General features: G+C 39.8%; 1 pseudogene; it reads right to left on the reverse strand.

The window, feature by feature from the left end:
- Nucleotides 1-1,644: 1,644 nt before the first annotated feature.
- LOC142078661 (uncharacterized) lies at nt 1,645-3,225 on the reverse strand (annotated as a pseudogene).
- Nucleotides 3,226-20,614: the final 17,389 nt, after the last annotated feature.

Below are 20,614 nucleotides of genomic sequence, written 5' to 3' on the forward strand. Positions count from 1 at the left end.
TTTTGTATATTTTATCATTATCATTATTATCTTCCCTTTTTCTGTTCTATTAAACTGTCTTTATCTCAATCCACAAGTTCTTCTCTCTCCTACCCTTCCGATTCTCTCCCCGTCCCGCTGGGAGTGGGGGGAGTGAGTGAGCGGCTGCGTGGTATTTGGCTGCCTGCCAGGTTAAACCATGACAGGGTCCAATTTCTCAGTGCTTTGGCGGTGGGCGATCGTGCTGGGGTCCAAATCTCATGGGGTTTCAGTTTCAGCAGTGGATGATTGTGCCAGGGCTTGTCTTGGCAGCCCCTTTTATCCTCACTCAAGGGCTGCAGTTTCCATGGTAACAGCAGGTACTTGCACATCGCTACATTCCCGCGCACGCGCATACGCTTCACGCAGCTCCGACCTCGCTCTTCACGCAGCTAGCACGCGGCTAGCACGCGGCTAGCACGCGGCTGCACATGCACACATGCTCCTCGCGACTGCGGCTAGTGTGGGGTCTCTCGCGGCCTTCAGTTGACCCCAACTGAGCCCTGCACACCGGAGGTCCCTGTGGTCCCGCAGCCACTCCCATCGTATTCAGAGGATTCTTCACTTAGACAAGCAATCTTTGAGACAAATGTTCTACAGTTCAGTCCCTTGCACCACCCCGTGGCTCAAAAGTTGAGGAAGGAAATATTTTCCAGTGCCCTGTCTCATTCACCCAGACCCATCCCAGCTCACGAGGTATAAAAGATTCATTATTGTAGTTAAACATTGTCTTACAGCCCTCAATGAGACAATGGTTTCCTTATGTATAGGTCCAATTACATTTGCTATTTCCTACAAAAATACCACCCTCTTATGTTCAATTTAGACAATATTCACCTCGGGTCGGGTATTGTATTGTCCAGGGCTGTGTGTCCTCACTCCAATAAGAATCATTTTTGATCTTACTGTAATTACTCACTAACCATTTAGGAGAAAGGGGGACGGAGGTCCATAGCCATCTTTCTAGACCAAATGGCCCTCCACATACCCAACAATTAGTAAGATTAAAGGTATCAGCTACTTGTTGACCTAGAACAATAAATTCATTTTGCCATGACGAGTCAGAAAGGAGGGAGCACAGGAGCTTCCCCAGATACTACAGTGATAATGGTTGACCAAAACATCATTTACAATGCTATACCAAACACCCTATGAATATTAACAAAGAAATCGCCAACAAAACCACGCAGACAATCTGCAGTTTCATGTATTCCTTCTGGCTGGCTTCAGAACCTCCACCTGAAAAAGAAAAGCAACCAAACTCGGTCTGTTTTAAGGGACCGGCGGTAGGTTGTTGTTAGAAAGATGGAATAATCCACCTCATGTTAATCTTATATTCCTTCCCGTGAGCATCTTTTGCCTTCCAGGCATACTTATTCATTGGAGTTTCCAGTGCCAGGGGTACAGCTCCCACAGCGGGGAGTTCGACCGAAACTAGTTGGCCTGGAAAATGCAAGGGATTTTTAGGATGATCAGGGCCATATAAGGCTGGCATAACGGTCGGGGCCTTTGGACAGAATGTGGTAATTTTCAGGCACCTGTTTATACCCCAACGACTGTTGACACTAGTCACTGCATCCCACAGCCATTCAGCCCATCCTGGCTTGTGCGGTTTAAGAAAGCACTTCAACAAGCCATTTGTTCTTTCCACATACCCACCTTCGCCTCCCTGCTCACCATCAGAGGGCAAAGAATCTCATTTCCTGCTGAATTTCGAGGAACATTTGTCTCTGGTAAGCCGATCAAAGAGGGTGCACTGGAGGTGCTATTTTTAGAACCCGTCTCTTTATCTGCCAGTTTATCGGGCCATCCCGACACCAGGTATTCTAACTTGTCAGTTGGCAATCCATCCATTAAGTCACATAGAATTCCCTTTTGCCATTCCCTTTGACCACAGACTATTGCGCTTATTTGGGATGTCCCTCCCTCCAGGTGGTTTAGCAAGGGGTGTTCTATCATCCCAGGGAGCAGAACCATTTTTACTTCAGCTCGCCTCAGGCCTCTAGAGTGTGTTTTAGTGGCTGGAAGGTTAATGGGGCCATACATGCGCCTGTAATTCATCAATTCTTGTGCTACCTCCCCCCAAGTCCACGTGTTCCTATCCGGGGGCTGGCAGTGCCGGTCGAGCGTAAGTCCTTCTAAAGCAGCTGCAACTCTTTCCCCCTGAGGCATTGCCTGTATTCTCCCCTGTAATTTTATACCAATCGGCTTTAAGGAATCGGGGAGTCCTCTTATAAGAGGAGTCATTCGCTCAGGGTCTACCGACATCATGATCGGGGACTCCTGCCTAGGCTCCAACTTTCGATCATACATCATCTGCAAGCAAGCTGCCTTATGCACACTTGCCACAAATTGATCAACAGTTCTCATGATTGCGAAGGGATCCCCCCTCTCCAAGGGGTTCAAACCCGCCTCCCAATAGGCTGCCCGCTGGGTTAAAGACCAAGAGACGCGGTGATTCCCAGTAGTCAAAAATACTCCCGGTCCCCAATACCCCTCCGCCTCCTTTTCACTTGACAAAATCTGATCCCCCTCAGGTAATGATATTCTCCACACATACTCCAACTCTGGCTCCCTAGGACTTCGGCCAAAATCCTTTTTTAACTTTGCCAACTCGGTGGCGGTATAGGGGATCTCCTTGGTTGTGACTTGGGGAAACTGATCCTGATCATCATCGTAAATACACTTGGTCTTAACCAAGGGTCGCAGCTAGGGCGGTTCCAATTTCTCTGCTTTTTCTCTCATTGCCTGTAAGTCATCAAAAGGATAACCAATTTCTGATATTGGAGATATTTCCTCGTGGGCAGTGCCCGCAAGGAGTTGCTCCTCAAGAGCAGTCTGCAGATGTTTTACCTGGTCTCTCTCTCCTTCAAGCTGTTCTTTTAATTCCACCACTTGCCCCTGAAGGGACTGAACGAGGTTTTGGAGGGATTCAACAATTTGGGATTCCTCAACGCGACAGTGCTCCCTCGCCTCTACAGCAGCGGCCAAACTGGCACCGAGAACAGCACAAACAATCGCTTTCCCTCTTCCTGATCTTACGCTCACATGTTTTTGCAAAGCACTCGTCCAATCAACCACACTCTGCAAATTATACCGATTTCCCTGAGCCCAGTCCACTCTGGGTACAGAGGGTCACGCACCGTGTTTTTCCAAAAACCCAAACAAAGTTTCTCTCCCCGAAGGGACAGTTTTAGTAGCACGCATCTTATACAAAGCGGGGAAGCAATTGTTTCAGGAAGCCACCACGTAAATTTCAAACACAAACTCACCTCCCTTTGCTTTCCTGAGAGGTCTCACATATTTGAAAAACAAAGGTAAGCGGTCCTCTCAGGAAGGCAGCACGTAAGTTACAAACACAGACCCACACCCCTTACTTTCCTTAGAGGCTTCACGTATTTGAAAAACAAAACGGCACGCTCACTTCAAGGGATCCTGTCTGTGACGCCAATTTAAATGTCCTGATCCAATGTCGGGGGAGGTTTCCCTTGGATGTGATTCCAAGAGCAAGATTAAGACACAAACAAGGTCACATGCCGTATGTCCTAAACAACTTTTATTATCAAAAGTAAAACTTGATAGCGATAGGATAGATCCGAACAAAGATAGAAATCAAGCAAGCATTCGGGACAGAGTTGCAACAATAGTCACCACCATGGATGTGCGGCATGCCGGGGCTCCAAGTCTCTCAGTGTTTTGGCGGTGGGCGATCGCGACGGGATCCAAATCTCTCGCGGTTTCGGTTTCGGCGGTAGGCGATCGTGCCAGGGCTTGTCTTGGCAGCCCCTTTTATCCTCACTCAAGCGCTGCAGTTTCCATGGCAATGGCACATATGTCACTACATTCCCGTGCATGCGCAAACGCTTCACGCAGCTCCGGCCTCGCTCTTCACGCGGCTAGCACGCGGCTAGCATGCAGCTGCACATGCGCACACGCTCCTCGCGACTGCGGCTAGCGCAGGGTCTCTCGCGGCCTTCGGTTGATCCCAACCAAGTCCTGCACGCGGCGCAGCCCCTGCAAACCGGAGGTCCCCGTGGCCCCGCAGTCGCTCCCATCGTGTTGAGAGGGTTCTTGGCTTAGACAAGCGAGCTTTGAGATGTGTTCTACGGTTCGGTCCCTCCCACACCCATCCAATGAGTCAAAGGGAGCAGCTCTCCCATCATGTTACAGAGTGAGGGGGGTCACTACCTAGGGGATTTGCAACACGTTATGGGATGCAGGGGAAGAGCATTTGGGATTGCACAAAACTTATTATGGGATGTTTAGAGGAGGAACCCAAGGCAGGGAAAAGGATAGAAGGATAGATCCAGGTGATTTGGGGAGGAACAAGTATGGGAAAATAGACTGGTAGTGGCATAAAAAGGGCCATTTTCATGTAAATTGTTTGCTGGTCTGTACAGTTTTCGGCCATGTCCTGACCCTGATCAACGCAGTCATCTTATCTTCTTGTTAAATTCCCTTCTAACTCTTTCCTGGGTGCACATGGTGGGGGGGTGGTCTGAGTGCCAGCAACTGGAGTCACACCAGGGGTCAGAGGCCCAGTGTGTGTCCGTGGTACCAACAACTGGGGGAAGTACGGGGGTGCGTGTGTGATTGCTAGCAAAGATCAAGCCAGAGGAGCTGGTTGAGTAGGAGAAGTGACCTGGGAGCCAGGCAAGTGTGTCTGTCTCTAAGGGTGAGACCTCAGCAGAAGCTGGATGTCAGAGGGACCAGAGGAGTCCCAGAGAGCTGCTGGAGGGACCATGGGGGCTGGGAGTTGATTGGGATTTCTGTGTGTGTGTCTGTGTGTCTGTATGTCTGTGTGTGTCTGTCTGTGTCTGTGTCTGTGTGTCTGTGTGTGTCTGTGTTTGTGTGTCTGTATGTCTGTGTGTGTGTCTGTGTGCGTGTGCGCGTGCGTGTGTGTGTGTGTAATGGTCTGTACCAGCAACTGGAGTGGGACTGTGGCCTCAGGGGCTCGCCTGTCCAGGTGCTAGTAGCTGGAGGGACTGGGATCCAAGGGCACATTGGCTGAGCTTAGCCACTGGAGGGATCCACCAGGTACATATGTACACACACATATGTATAGCCAGAGAGGGGAACAGGATGACATTTTTGGCGCTGTTTGTATCTGTGTGAGTGATGAATGTTTCCATCTCTGTTGATCTGTGTGGCCAGCTGTGTATATGGTGTGGTGTATAGCTGTGCTTTGTGTGCATGCACCTACTGGGAGTACATGCCCAACCTCACTACTGGTTGGACCTGGAGGCATGGGGCTGCAGCAGTAGCCTTGCCTCTGTCAGGCTACCAGATTTGACAACTACCTGACATAAATTATGCTCTGCAGTCATGTAACCTGTAGGATGATATAATTTACAAATATCTTAAGCCCAAGGCCAATATTAGCACTATTGGACAGATGTAGCAAATTTTGAAATCACCCAGCAAAAAAATAGCTGGTTCTTTCAACTGCCATTGCAGTGCTGTACACAGAGCTTTTTTGGTGATTAGAGGGAAGTCAGTGAGAGAGATTTCATACTGAAAGGGATCAATTTTTGAGTGGTTTCAGCCTCCTGTTATTCGTGAAAGATTCAGCGTACTTCCCAACTTTCTGATATATGTGGGATTATTCACTGAGTACAGAATTAATCATTGTGACTAAAGTTGACAGAATTAGGCCCTAATAAATTTGGCTGAGATCATAGGAGGAGTCAGTCAGCATCAGAACAAAAATAGACTGATTCTCACCATGGTTCTTACTGCAGCACATAATCGTGCCAAACTGGCTGCCTCTCATTTTAATTAAAATCTATGTCTTTCTCTTTAGTCACCTCTCCTTATTTCTTGGTCTGTTTGATTCAAAGCTTTTATACAGACTGTGTAGTACAATGAACTGCAGTCCATGAATGGAGCCAAATGATGTATGGTGCGATTCAAAATATAAACCTGTAATTCTGAAGCACAATAGCTACTGTGACTTCCCAGTGGAGCTGCCAGTTCTGGCAAAAGCTGCCCATACCCGCTGTGTTGGTACAAACACCTTTTGCACAGTTATCTGGGGTTTGTGGCCATTAATTGCTGCAGATAAAGGCATACCGCCAAAGATGCCTTAAAAGAGTGTTTGTAGTCACTATTAGGAGTAACTCAGAATACAAAATTCTGTAGCAGGAGTGTGAAATTGCATTTCAATAATGTAATGGTAAACAGTATATTTGTTTTAAATAAGATAATTCTTTATAAGCGTGAGTTTCCCCAAATTATTGAAGTATAAATATTTAATTACTGTATTATTATAATGTTATCTATCAAAAGTACTTCTTTTTTTAATCCAAGGGATTGCTCCCATAGTCCTGAAATATTACCGGAAGTATTATTTATTTGAAAGTAAACTGCCTGACAGATTTTTATCCATTAAAACCCAGTGACTAATGAAGTATGCCTTGTGTGCGTTTTGCAGTCACAATAGTGTGGCAGTAGTAGGATGTTACACAAAATAACACGGAGTTTAGCTTGGTTTAATCATCTAAGTATTTACCCTGATTCTTGGGAAGATTTGCAGCCTAAGGCAACTGTTGTGGCTGTGGGTGTCATATAAATTAATTTACAAAACATTATTCTGCAATATTAATGCTGTGCTTTCGATGTCTATGGTGTAGACATACACTGAGATTATTACTAAAACAGAAAACAAGTTACTTTAATATAGATTAAACATGGAGATGATGCAATGACCTGAAAAAACAAGGTAAAAGGAAAAAAAAAACCCAAAACTGTGTGTTTCCTATAAATGTTTTCTGTATGTTTATCTCTATTCCATTTCACCAAATAGAATGAGTAGGGAACCATCTTTTTCCCCTTCCCCAAGCATCCCAGACTGATCTTTGGCCATATGTAATATCAATGACTATTATGGCACCACCATTTCTTCCACCCCGTGCACCTGGCCTTCCAACAATGTTGCTGTTGGATTTCATAGAGTGAGACTGAAATCAGAAGATGGGCAGATACATCTTCAGATCCTGTATATGGGAAGTACTGGCAGATTCACCAGTATAGGTACGACCAGCTAGACAGTATTTCTCTTTCTTGCCAGAACAGTTCAGTATCTTGTGACAACTGTAGATGTTAGTGGAATTTTTTTGTCATTTGTGTGACGGAGGATCAAAATAGAAAACAATTTTTTGGAAAAAGATCTTTTGAAAATTTTAAAATCTATGTCTGCTTTTTTTTTAATTTGTCAATCTGTCTATAGTCTGAGAAGATGAAAGAGTAATGATCTTGGTATTTGTCTACACAGCTTTTTGCAGCTTTTTGTTCCATCATTAAACTACTCATCCATGCAACTCTTCTGTTGTATAAATCCTTAGACTTCCTCAGATAAAGGTTGTCACTCAGAGATACTCGTATCATACTACGTAAGAGGTTTTTTGTTTGATTTACACAGACACTGTATGTGGAAGCTTGTACAAAACGTTACCTTCTTAAAACACCTACTTCATCTATACAATTTAGTTTAGCTTATTAAAATGACTAATTCTCCAAGGACCTATAGTTATGCTGGAAGATTTCATCTGCAAAGTTTAATCAGACTTCCTGTTCTTAACATTTATAGCTTTAGCATTTAGTTGTTAGATTCCTAAGTGACCAGAAGAAAAAAAAAAAAAAAAAACAAACCACCAGCATTCAGATATTCAAGAAATAGCATTAAATTTTCAGTTACTTTCTGCTTAAAAAAATCAGGTAAGAAGAAGGACTTTTTAAATTAATTTGTGTATAAAACACATATACAATAACCTTAAGCATAACAGCAATGTAATTCAGGGTCTAATCCAGTGAGTCCTACTCAGACATATATAAATGAAAAAAGTTTCAGTTCAAGGACAGCGCCAAGCAGTTCTCAGAATACTTTACTAATTTCACTTATTTCCTATAGTTCTGTAAAGAGTGGCTATTTGAAAAAGGTAACTGAGTCTGTATGGTTTTAATGAGATTTACTAAAATGATGAAACAAGGAAATATAGCACTCAAATATGTGAAAATAGCTGAAACTGCTCTTACTGCACTAAGCTCTTTAAATTCACTTGCTTGAATGCTAACTATTAGAATTATCAGACCAGAGGATTAATGGGTCTAATGCATCTGTTTGGTGAGGTTCACACATCTTCCTACCTGAAGGTTATTGAGTAGGCACAGTGTATTTCTTTTTGGATAACTGTGGTGCTGGCATGTACATTGTTGCTGTAGTGCAAAAAAAGTGCTGTTAGTGCAAAGTCTGCTTAGTGCAAAGAAAGCAATTAAGGACCACGTCTGTAGAAGTAACCCTTGGTAAAATTCTGGTGGAGACAGATACCGTGGTCCCCAATAGAAAAAACACTGCTAGATCAGAGTCTCAAGTTAAATTCAGTGACTGATTGAATGGTTTTAATAGTTTAGATCACAGATATATCACATAATCAAGTCTGTGCTACATTTTCCTTCAACAGTAAAATGATTATTTAATTTTAGACCTTATTAAGGAGATTGAATGAGCAGGTGAATTTCACGTGGTGTTACGACGATAAAAAAATTGAATGTCTATTCTACAGCCTCAGTGCTGCAAGAGTCTCTCCTTCATCCTGGTAGATAATATTAATTTCTGCTTCTCTACCTACAGAGCATATAAGTTTTGCCATGCAATTTCAGATTGAATGTAGTTATCCAACAGCCTTACAAATTCAGAAAATACTTTATGCAACCAGAGAAGTGTTGCAATGTTATAGCTTAGTATGATCTGAAAAGGTAATTTACAGAGACTTGTATGTTTATTGAGTTTCAGCCTTCTGGGTGCCAAACAGGCAGAGCCAGCACTGTGTGTCAGTGGTGTGTTCAAGCTTGCAGGCATTTCAGGCGCACTTTTGTTGCCTGATATCACCCTGACAGGCTTACAGTGTCCGCAAGAGGCCAATCTTTTCTGTGGCATTCACAAATACTTTTAACTTATCAAATAGTTACAATGCTTTAAGAAATTATTAATGATTTTACTACTGAAAAAAGATATAGCACTCAATCTGCCTATTCATGGCATAAAAGAACAAAAAAAGAATATGGAGAAAAAAGTGGAAAATCATAGAATCATTAAGGTTGGAAAAGACCTCTAAGATCATCAAGTCCAACCGTCAACCCAACACTACCATGCCCACTACACCATGTCCCTAAGCGCCTCATCTACACGTCTTTTAAATAATTCCAGGGATGGTGACTCAACCACTTCCATGGGCAGCCTCTTCCAAGGCCTGACCACTCTTTCAGTAAAGAAATTTCTCCTAATGTCCAATCTAAACCTCCCTTGGCACAACTTGAGGCCATTTCCTCTCGTCTTACTGCTAGTTACTTGGGAGAAGAGACCAACACCCACCTCGTTACAACCTCCTTTCAGGCAGTTGTAGAGCACGATGAGGTGTCCCCTCTGCCTCCTTTTCTCCAGATTGAACAACCCCAGTTCCCTCAGCCACTCCTCATAAGACTTGTGCTCCAGACCCTTCACCACCTTCATTGCCCTTCTCTGGACACGCTCCAGCACCTCCATGTCCTTCTTGTAGTGAGGGGCCCAAAACTGAACACAGTATTCGAGGTGCAGCCTCACCAGTGCCGAGCACAGGGGCACGATCACCTCCCTGCTCCCGATGGCCACACTATTTCTAATACAGGCCAGGATGCCATTGGCCTTCTTGGCCACCTGGGCACGCTGCCGGCTCATGTTCAGCCAGCTGTCAATCAGCACCCCCAGGTCCTTTTCCTCTGGGCACCTTTCCAGCCACTCTTCCCCAAGCCTGTAGCGTTGCCTGGGGTTGTTGTGACCCAAGTGCAGGACCCGGCACTTGACCTTGTTGAACCTCATACAGTTGGCCTCAGCCCATCGATCCAGCCTGTCCAGGTCCCTCTGCAGAACCTTCCTACCCTCGAGCAGATCAACACTCCTGCCCAGCTTGGTGTCGTCTGCAAACCTACTGAGGGAGCACTTGATCCCCTCATCCAGATCATTGATAAAGATATTGAACAGGACCGGCCCCAGTACTGAGCCCTGGGGAACACCGCTCGTGACCGGCCGCCAACTGGATTTAACTCTGTTCACCACAACTTTCTGGGCCCGGACGTCCAGCCAGTTTTTCACCCAGTGAAGAGTGTACCTGTCTAGGCCGTGAGCTGCCAGCTTCTCTAGGAGAATGCTGTGGGAGACAGTGTCAAAGGCTTTACTGAAGTCCAGGTAGACCACATCCACTGCCTTTCCCTCATCCACTAGGCGGGTCACTTGGTCATAGAAGGAGATCAGGTTGGTCAAACAGGACCTGCCTTCCATGAACTCGTGCTGGCTGGGCCTGATCCCCTGGTTGTCCCGCACATGGCTCGTGAGCGCCCTCAAAACCAACCGCTCCATGATCTTCCCTAGCACCGAGGTCAGGCTGACCGGCCTGGAGTTCCCCGGATCCTCCTTCTGGCCCTTCTTGTAGATGGGCGTCACATTGGCAAGCCTCCAGTCGTCTGGGACCTCCCCAGTTAACCAGGACTGCTGGTAATAGTGCAAGGTAAAAACATTATTAAACTTCTGCTTCATTTTTCTGTTACCTTCAACTCAGATAACTTTATTTCTTGGGGAAGCATGATCAAGGTAAGAAGAAATGGGGAAGAGGAGGAAGGGATTTAGTAGCAGACTAGTAAAGGGTGGCATGACCAGGATCTCTAGTCTTTATTTATTTATTTATTTATTTATTTATTTATTCTCTTTCTTTCTAGACACTCTGCTCAAGAAACCTCAGAAGGATACATTTTCTTATTGACTGAGAGGGGGAAAAAAACAAAGACAAAAAAACCCCAGATATTACATTTGTTTTGACCTTTTTAAGGAACAATTCCTACTTACCGTGTTTTAAGCACCAAGTCTGAAGCTCTGGGACTAATTAGATGGTCCATATGCTCTGATTACAATAAACATTATGCACAACTTTCGTAAAGAGCAAGGTCACTGTGATTACCTATGTGAAGTCTCATCCAGGAAGTCCATTGTCTTGTGAAACTCATTGCTGCAAATGAATGATTTTCTTCTCTTTTTTCCTCAAAAATGCAACTTGAAGAGCAATAAAAATATTCCACGGAATGGCACTTATTAAGTCATAAATTTTCATTCATCACTCAAGAATATTTTAGAAAAGGAAATTTGTTCTGCATTGTCAGAGAATAACTACTTTAAAAAAATAAAACTAAAGAAGGCTATATAAATTAATACATTTTATAATATTTTTTGCCTTCAGATGTATTCTAAAGGTTAAAAAGCAATTAGAATTGTAAAGTAAGCAGACTAGCTGCTCATTTCATTTATTTTATCTTTCCCTTTCCTCCTTTGAATACTTTTTTCTTTAAATTGTATTTTCCAGATATTGCTGTATTTCATTTGTACTTTCTCTAATATTCTCATTGTAAATATCCCCTTAAAGAACTCCTCAAGTATCTGCCAAATGTCATTATTTCTCTACACTGACAGAATGATGTTAATTAGCTTTCCTTTTTAAATGGTTTCAAAATTCATCTTCCTTAATTAAGAACATGTTTTAAAGAAAGCTGAGATTACAGAGAGGATGCTCCCATTTTCTGCTTTTGCAAATGTTTCCTGATAGAAATGTGTATTACTGCAGACGAAACATTCCTCTGATACTTACATTTGGTATTAAAAGGTGTTAGTCCCCATTAAATCCTAGTGTGGGACTATTTCTTCAGTAGTAATAGGTGGATCGTTTCTTTTTCAAAAATACGAAATTTTTGAGGTGAGAAAATGTGAAATAGGTGAGATACAATCAATCTACGGTTATCTTTATATAACTGAAGGATGGCATCAATGTGTAGAAAGAGGGACATACAAAAGCATAGTGAAGACTGTATTTTTTTCTAAATCTGTAAAGGAAATACACAAGACAGGTAAAACAGAGAATTCAGATAGACTAAAATAGTGACACCATTTGAAAAACAAGTGACGAGCTGCAGTAATAAGCGTACTCCTGCAATGTTGAACATAACCAGGCTTTTCAGAGTTTGAATTATGCCTGATTATTGCCTTGCATTCAATTTTCCTGCAATAACACACAAGATAATGCAAAGCTGTCTCCAACGGTAGTGTATGTAGGAGACAGCAAGTGTGAAGATGTCATATATTGAAAAGAATTCAAAATGTTTGAAACTGGGATAATGAAATAACTATATTAAGTGATCAGCCATTCAGGTGAAGGAGAGAACAACTGTGGTATCAGTCCCTGTTTTCTTGGTTATTTCAGTATGCATGTGTTGATGACTAATCTAAAAAAAAAAATAAAATTAAATGTGAGCAAGGACCCGAACTCATGGGTCCCTTCTTTTCTTTTCAAAGCCTTAACTAAATGTGACAGAATTTGCATGTGCTGAGCCTTTTAATTTTCCTTCTGATTTCTTTGATCTTGTTTTAGGGCGCTTTCACTTATTTCCAATAAGCTGTAGTTTGCTCACTAGATCTTTTTTTCCAAATTCCTCTTCCCTTTGTATAATTCAATTGATTACTTTCTTATAATTGTTTCCTATGTTAACAACATTTAACAAAATAAGAAATTTGTCTTCATAGCATAGAGACACATTTTTGGTAGTTACTATAATGTAAGGGTGAAAGAAAGAAAAGTTCTTCAGATAAAGTCAGTTAAGTACTCAATGTGATGATATAGGTGATTGTGATTTTATCTAGACAGAAGATCTCTGCTGAAGGTAGCTTTCAGACAATTATATTGGTAAAAAAAATAGGTAAAAGCCAATGAAGTCATTAAATTTTCAAAAGTTACAAATTATCCTGTAAAGCTTCAGTGACTGCAAATTAGCCCTTGCTATAGCCCTCTGCTAACAATCTATAGATCATTTTATTATTCATGAATTTTAGTAATTTCAGGACACCACAGGTCATCTTATGCTCATTTATTTGCTAAACACCTTGTGCCGGTTTGCCTATGCTGAAAAATTGCTACTATTTACTTCCCACGAGACACACAAGCAACAAAGTGGTGGATTTGCCACAGACATCCACTATGCCAGGCAGCATATATATCTTGCTGTCAGGGAAATAAATGAGCCCTTAAATTGGCTGCAAAGCTTTAAGAACTGAAATTTATACGTCTAGTTATCAAACAGAAAGTTCAGAACACCTGTCAATATGAAATATAATTGTGACAAACTGTTACATTTTACCTTTAACTTTTCAGCATTAACACCACAACTTCATTACAAGAATCTTATCCTCCCTACCCCTCCTTTCTCCCTTCCTCCAGTTCAGCTCCGCTCCTGAAAAACACTCAGTACGTTTATTTGCAAATGCTGAGCAACCATTGATGCATTGGGTCATCTGTCAGCAGATGAAAAAAATATCAAACGTATTAAAAATGCTTGAATTTCCTATGAGAATAACCACAAATTTTCAGATTATCACAAAAAGCTAACTGCATTTGATCTTTATAACTTCCTTAGAAGGCTTTCTACAGAATATCTACAACCATGAAAAAAACTTCTGAGTTCTTTGTTTTGTTTTACCTTAAAAAAAATCCAATTACCTCTATCTTCTTTCATTGACCAACTTCATTATCTTTCTTTCTGGGTCTCAGAGCACTCCTAACTACAATGCAACTTTTTGCCACCAGAAATTCAGTGATTGCTGAACTATTTAGTTGAACTATTTAGTTTTTATCTAAATGTTCCATTAAGAGGGAAAAAAAAACCAAAAGAGCCACTCTTCTCTAAACCCCCTTTAAACTGTGTACTATGCACACTAAAAGTAACTAAATATTTTCCTTTTTGTGCATGTATATCTGTGTGTTACCAACCTCTAATGTGAAAATGTTACCTCTGATGTTACCAACCTTTAGCCATGTGAAAAAGAACAATATTTAAAGAGAATATTTTTTTTTTTCCTTAGCTATCAAGAAAGAGAATATCTAGGTTAAAATTCAATTCTACATTAAAATAAAAAATCAATACAGAGAGCTTAAGAAATATTAAAGCCCTTGACCAGCTGCACCTTTCTGGTCAATAAAGTGAATATGAGCAATCTGAGAAATAAATTAACTGTGTGGCACTTAACTCCCTTTATTATTTTGACCGTGCTATTTATCTTTTTCCAGCTCCTGGACACTATCTTTCTATTCAGGAAATTTGGTTGTGGATAAAATACTACATTATGATAATTTGTGACATTAAACAGGGTTTAAGTCAATGTATTGGTCAAAACAAACCTTTTTTTCTGATGTCTCAGCACCTGTACATGTCCTCTGTGTGTGTCTGGGATACGTGCTCAGCTTCACTGCGCGTTGGACCTGCAAAGGGGACAGCAGCAGCCGCGTCCCTCAGCCTGGGCAGAGGCCCTGAGTCCCCGGGGAATGGGCTGGGCTCCAGTGGCCGGGCAGGAGGAATCCCCAGGCCTGGAGCTGCTGGAGGTGGTGGCTGCTTGTAGTAGCCTTTAACATTATGTTTCTGTATCACTGTGTTATCTGGGTACTTCCCAAAACTAGCGTTTTGTTTTTCTTTTTTCTCACACTGTCCTTCATAGTTACAAAATTATTATGTTTATGGAGACATGGACCACGATGATTAAGAACAATATTTTCAAACAAACAAAAAAAATTGTCCAGCTTAAGTCACTTTCAGGGGGCTTGAATCTTGTCATAATGTTGTAGGTAACAAAGCTAGAGCCCCTTTAGGGCACATGAGGCCCTTAGTGCCCTTAGGAATTCAAAAATATGAGGGATGAAAAATTGTTTGACATTTTTGAAAATTTGGCTTGTGACATGGTCGATATCACACAGCAGATGTAACATACCACAGAGGCCACAGCTCACCAGCTGATGTGAGCTAACCAAGCAGAAACCACAAGGAGAGATTATATCCATAGAAACAGTTTATTACAAGGGAGCTGAAGGGCATTGGTTGTGGATAAGCTAAAGAAATGTATGCCATAGTTTAACCACAACTTTAAACTTAAAAAAAAAAAAAAAAGGAAGAAAAGAGGAGGCAACCACTCCTAACATCTCTTAACAAACCAGTCCTTGGATGTGGGCAAATCATTCACTTTGTGTTCCGTTTTCACTGGTTATGAGTTCATGAGTACCTTGTGTATAAATTTAAGTCCCAGAGAGAACATTCACACGGTTTTCTCTGTTTTATGATCCAGGGTTTGGCTACATGTTAGAGAGTATCAGAAGAACCTTTTTGCTATGACAGTTTCATTGGCTGTGAATACCCAAGAGTGGTGGTTCCCATTTCCAGGCTGCTTTTGTCACACGATGGGCATAGGAACATCCGCTGCAGACCTTTTGCATGTATGCACATCTTCATTCTTTGCCAAGCATATTTTTCAGACATTATAAGAAGGATATAGCTGATGAAACCCCATTTGGCTCAGTTTTTCTCATCCCAAAGTTGATACTTACAACAGTCCAAATAAGCATCAAATTAAATTACTCATGTCTTTTACTGTGTATAAAACAAACATAAGATGATTAGTTTAGAAGTAGATATTCACTATGGAGGCATCTAAGAACAAGTGAGATAAATTACATCAGATAAGTTTTATTTTTTATTTACCAATAATATCAGGGCAAAATATGTCCACAATTTTCTAAGAAAATGTTAATGTGTTTCTTTAGTTTTATGATTGTTTTCACAGAGCAAAACATACAAGCTGAAGAGCATATCTGTGTCAGCATTGGTTAAAAAACTAATAAAATCAGGATGTCTTAGATGCCTGTTATGAATAGGTCCTTCAAAGCCATTTTGTATTTTAATCAACTGAGTATTTATGTACCACTTAACAGAACCCTTTTCTTGATATAACAATCAACTAAATGTTCTTTATAGGTGGAATTCTTAAACACAACTTTTACATTAGCAACCTCAAAATTACTCACTTAGCTTAGCTAATTTGCTTATTGATCTCTTCACATTTGTATGTAATATAGAACACATTCTGCTTTTCAATGGCTTAAGACAGCAAATGCTTACATGGCAATGACTTCATGTGGGAGTAAATAGAAACTTAAGACAATGATTTAGCCTAACAGTCAGTGTTAGGTATTATTTCTGCTTGTACTGTGTTATGCCCAGATGTCTGTAGCAGGGGTTTTTTTTTTTGAGGGGGGAGTTGGGTGGAGGGTCAATATATAACATGGATAGCTATGTAGACAAAAGCTACACCAAACTTAAATTCTGCCCATTTCACTTTGCCTATTATTTTATGTAGAAAATGTTATATAGAAAACCATATCTTCACCATGACCAGATATTTGTTTGGTTTATGACAGCATAACTTAAGGCAGACCTTGAGAAACAGCAACAGCATATAGATCCATATGTATTCCTATGCTTTAAATACACTTGCTTTCTGAATTTCACAGCCCTATGTAAGTCAAAATCGGTAAATAAAGAGAATTATAGTGTGGTATTTTTAGCTAAAGAACTTTCTCAGACATTCTAGTACTGTGCTCAATAATAATTCACCTGAATAAGTTTGAGTTCTGGAAAGTTTTTGGAGTAGTCTCATTTGACCTAATATCTCCTGGAAAATTGGCTACACGTTAGTGGTTATATGCAAGGAACTCATCGAGTCATAATATGAAAGAAATAGAGAGGACCAGCTAGGTCTTCAGGTCCAATTTCAAATGATTGTCCATTTGTGAAAAACATGATGGGTCACTTCACAATTCTATATAATGACCTTTAGGTCTGTAGCAAAAGACCAAAAACCACACATAGGAAGAACCATAGCTATAGTATAATAGATCAAGAGCACTGAAAGGATCAAGTACCAGAGAGTTTATTTGTTAATCAAATTAACTAAAACTCCAAGAGGATCCTGAGAAGAATGGCAAGTTCATGGAGCCTGCTAACCTGACTTATAGTCAGACTTACTTGCTGGCTCAAAACCAGCAAGTTTTGAGCTGTGCGCTGTTGACAGCACACAGCAGTCAAAGGAATGATTATTTGTAACCAGGAGAATCAATGCACATTTTTATGGCTATCCTATGGCTCATCATGGCAGAGGTACGTGATAGCATATATCTTAGGAGAGATACTTCTATCTATAGATATGACTAATCTCTAATGCTTTTGAGGAAAATACACCATCACCACGACCCCTCATTTACATTCAGAAATCTAATTCTGCATTAGAGGGAAAAAACCCACAATCTTTCCTGCAGCACAGGACAAATATAGTTTAGTGCCAACAGTCCCTCTCAGCACATTTTTGTATGCACCAAAGAACCTGGCTTGTTCTGCTTAGCCAAAATAAAATTAAGGGGGGATTTAATGAACTCTCTATAAATAAATTTTGAGGTAAATATACAAGAGGGAGAAAAACTATTTAAGTTAAATGAATATCTGCACAAACTCACATAGGTATATATTGGCCATGAATAAATTTAGATCCAAAATTAGAACAATGTTCTTAAGGATATAGGGAGCAAACATTTTGAAGTATCTTCCAAATGGTGTAGTACAAAAAAGGGAAACCAAATGATTTAAGAATTTCAGTGGGAGCATATAAGTAAATAAGACAATATATAGAAATGGAAAATTGAGAAAATTTAGTCTTATCCCCATCTATCCCTTTTTATTCTTTTTTTTTTTTTTTTTTTTATGGCTGTTGGCTTTGCCAATATGCAAATAAGACCACATTTGAGCAAACAAATATCAAGCTGTATTTAGTCAGGGGCAGTTTCCTTCTGGAGTTAGCATTTTAGACAGCAGATTTGGTGAGTTTCTTCTGATTCTTATGGCTCTAATGCTGTGATCATTAATCAGTTATTCAGTTAGTTCCATAACCTGGTATAACTGCTTCCTCAAAAGTACTCTGGCTTTTTAATGAGTGATTCACCTGGTAATTTGATAAAATGGCAGGAAAATAGTATTCCATATATAAACTTTTTCTTCAGTGCCTATGTTGTTGGGTTTCATCTTTGTAATACAAACATCTCCACTCCCTGTCTCTAACTGGACCATCTGTATGATTTGTCTCCCTTTTTTTTTTTTTTAAATTAACTGTTACAGTACTGCTTTTAGTTATTGTACTTTTAACAATGAACGTATTTAAAATCTTTGCCTGAGGGGTGAAATTATCCCTAAATAACACTTGTTCTTGACCTATGTTATTTTCTTACAAGAGATGTTGGTAAGGAACTTTATATAAGTATGAAGGAATTATACTGAAATATTACTTCATCAGAGAAAACATAATTAAAATATGTATCTAATCTAATTAAAATGTGAATTTAACAATGTTTCATTAGTGATGGTCTCCACGACTCACAGGTAGCTCATATTTTTAGAGAATTTGATCTGATTTATCTCTGTTTAATTACACGCTATAAAATACATCAAAATGTTATTAATTCCTCACACATTATTCATGTTTACTCCATATATTCACAACTCTTCACATCAACAAAGACTGTTTATTACAATGTCTGCTGACACTGTGAAGTAAACTCCTCCTGAATGTGGTTGCTGGATACCTTCATCAGTTATAGTTTCGACTTAGTATATACCTATATATGTGAAATTATAAATCTTCCACCACTTTCCCCGGACTTATTTTTGGTTTGCTTCTTAGAAAACACATAGTTAACATGATAAAAAAGAATCTTAATAAGAAAATTCTTATGACTTTTTTCCTCATAAAAGAGATGACTGAGTGATCTTAATATTATGCATGAATTTATCTTTTAGTAAGTCCTTCCACCCTATACTCTTGCTCCTCTTCCCTCTTTGAGTTCAAGATTCATCTTCACTGCTTGTAATGTAATTTTTTTATTTAGGACAATTACTTCTATAGCTCAATTTTGAACAGTTTATTATCTTCTCTTTACATAAATTTTCCCAGTTTGTAGATAACTACATGGACTCCCTTTCTTCTTCTCTTGTCTATGCTAAGCAACATAGTTCTTTAGTATTTTTCAGTTAATCATATTTTCTCAACCTCTAATCACCATTAGCTTTCCTCTCTTCAAAGCTCTCCTCAGTTGATACACTTTTTATATGAAGTATAATGCAAACCAAATATACTCTGTTAACAAAACTTTGGAAATTCTGTGAGCTGCTTGGTTTGCTCTGTTGATAGTATAAACATCTGACTAAACTATAAAAATCATCACTCTACATCTCTAGGTGCTATGTTAGATTTTTATCAAAGAAACAAAGAATAAAAAATAAGCCTTTTCTTGCTTTTACCATGTGATCAAAATGGACATCATAATTCTGTGATTAAACAGGTTTCTTTGAGAAGCTCTAAGAGTTCCTTATTGGAGAGTTCTCAGGAGCTTCCTGATCATAAAAAAGTGATTAGAGGTTTGGTTTGGTTTTACAATTCTTAAATATTTTGATATGCACATCTAAACTGAAGTTGTTTATATCTCAAACATCATTTTTTTTAAACATTATTATTTTTAAGACTTGTGAGTCTTTTATTTTATTCATTCAAATTAACATGAAGTAGAAAAAAAATTTAGGTAACTATAATTGCATGTTGTTAGTTCTTTGTATGTATTTTACTGGAAATATGCACAAAACATATTTCCATTTGCAGAAAAAAATATTTCCCAGAAAACCTTACAATTTTAAAATCTTACACGTTTACAGTTTTATCTTTTTTTCATCATCATATGAAAATTACAATCATATAATACAGTCCCACTATTATAACTTGTTGAGTAACATTCTGTCTCTAAGCATTGCTTAGAATTTGGAGGATGGTCCAATACACCAATACTGCTCCAGCTTTGGTTACTAGAAACCTGTCCTTTAAGCAAAGTTTTCAGATTCTTATGTTCCATCCCCAGTCCTGGGATTGTGCATTACCAGGTGTAGAATGTTCACTGTCACAGTTTAAATGTATGGATGTAGGCTGCTAAACCATGTGGAAATTATTCAATCTTCTTCATCTTGGTTTTTTGTTTTAAAGTGAAGTTGAACAGAAAATGTGCATATGACAACATTATCCAAATGATAAGAAAATGTTATTTTACTAGCCTAAGATACTATTGACTCGTATCAGTCAATTTGGGAGATGGATTTGAACTGATTTGAATGAGAGTTGAACAAAGTAACTCTGTGGAAGTGTCCATGAGTGCTTACAAACACTTAAGAAATTAACAACATGATGTATCCAGCTTCTATAATAAACTATTTGCTTTATGGCTACACAAATAGGTTGAGCAGATGTCAAAATCCCTCAAATGTACTGTGACTAAGTCTCTTGAACAATATCAAAAGATATATGCTCTACTGTATTTGATCATGCCTGAATAATAGCAATGACAAGAAAGGAAAGTCATTTTCCCACCAGCATGACTGTCAGTGATTTGGCATGACTTGAAAGCATGGAGGTAGCATGTCTTCAAAGAAAGAAGGACGAGGAAGAACTTAGTAAAAGGTAGACTCCATTTTCACCTTGTACAGCAGAATGTTACATATTAAAACTCCAATCCCCACAGAGGCGTTCTTCATATCTTTCCTATTCAGGACCATATATTTAAGGCATGAAATGGCCTTACGTGTTCAATTTCCATTCTTTGACCAAGGAATACTGCATGAA

This window comes from Calonectris borealis, chromosome 1, assembly GCF_964195595.1.
Source record: "Calonectris borealis chromosome 1, bCalBor7.hap1.2, whole genome shotgun sequence".
In the NCBI taxonomy this organism is placed as follows: domain Eukaryota; kingdom Metazoa; phylum Chordata; class Aves; order Procellariiformes; family Procellariidae; genus Calonectris; species Calonectris borealis.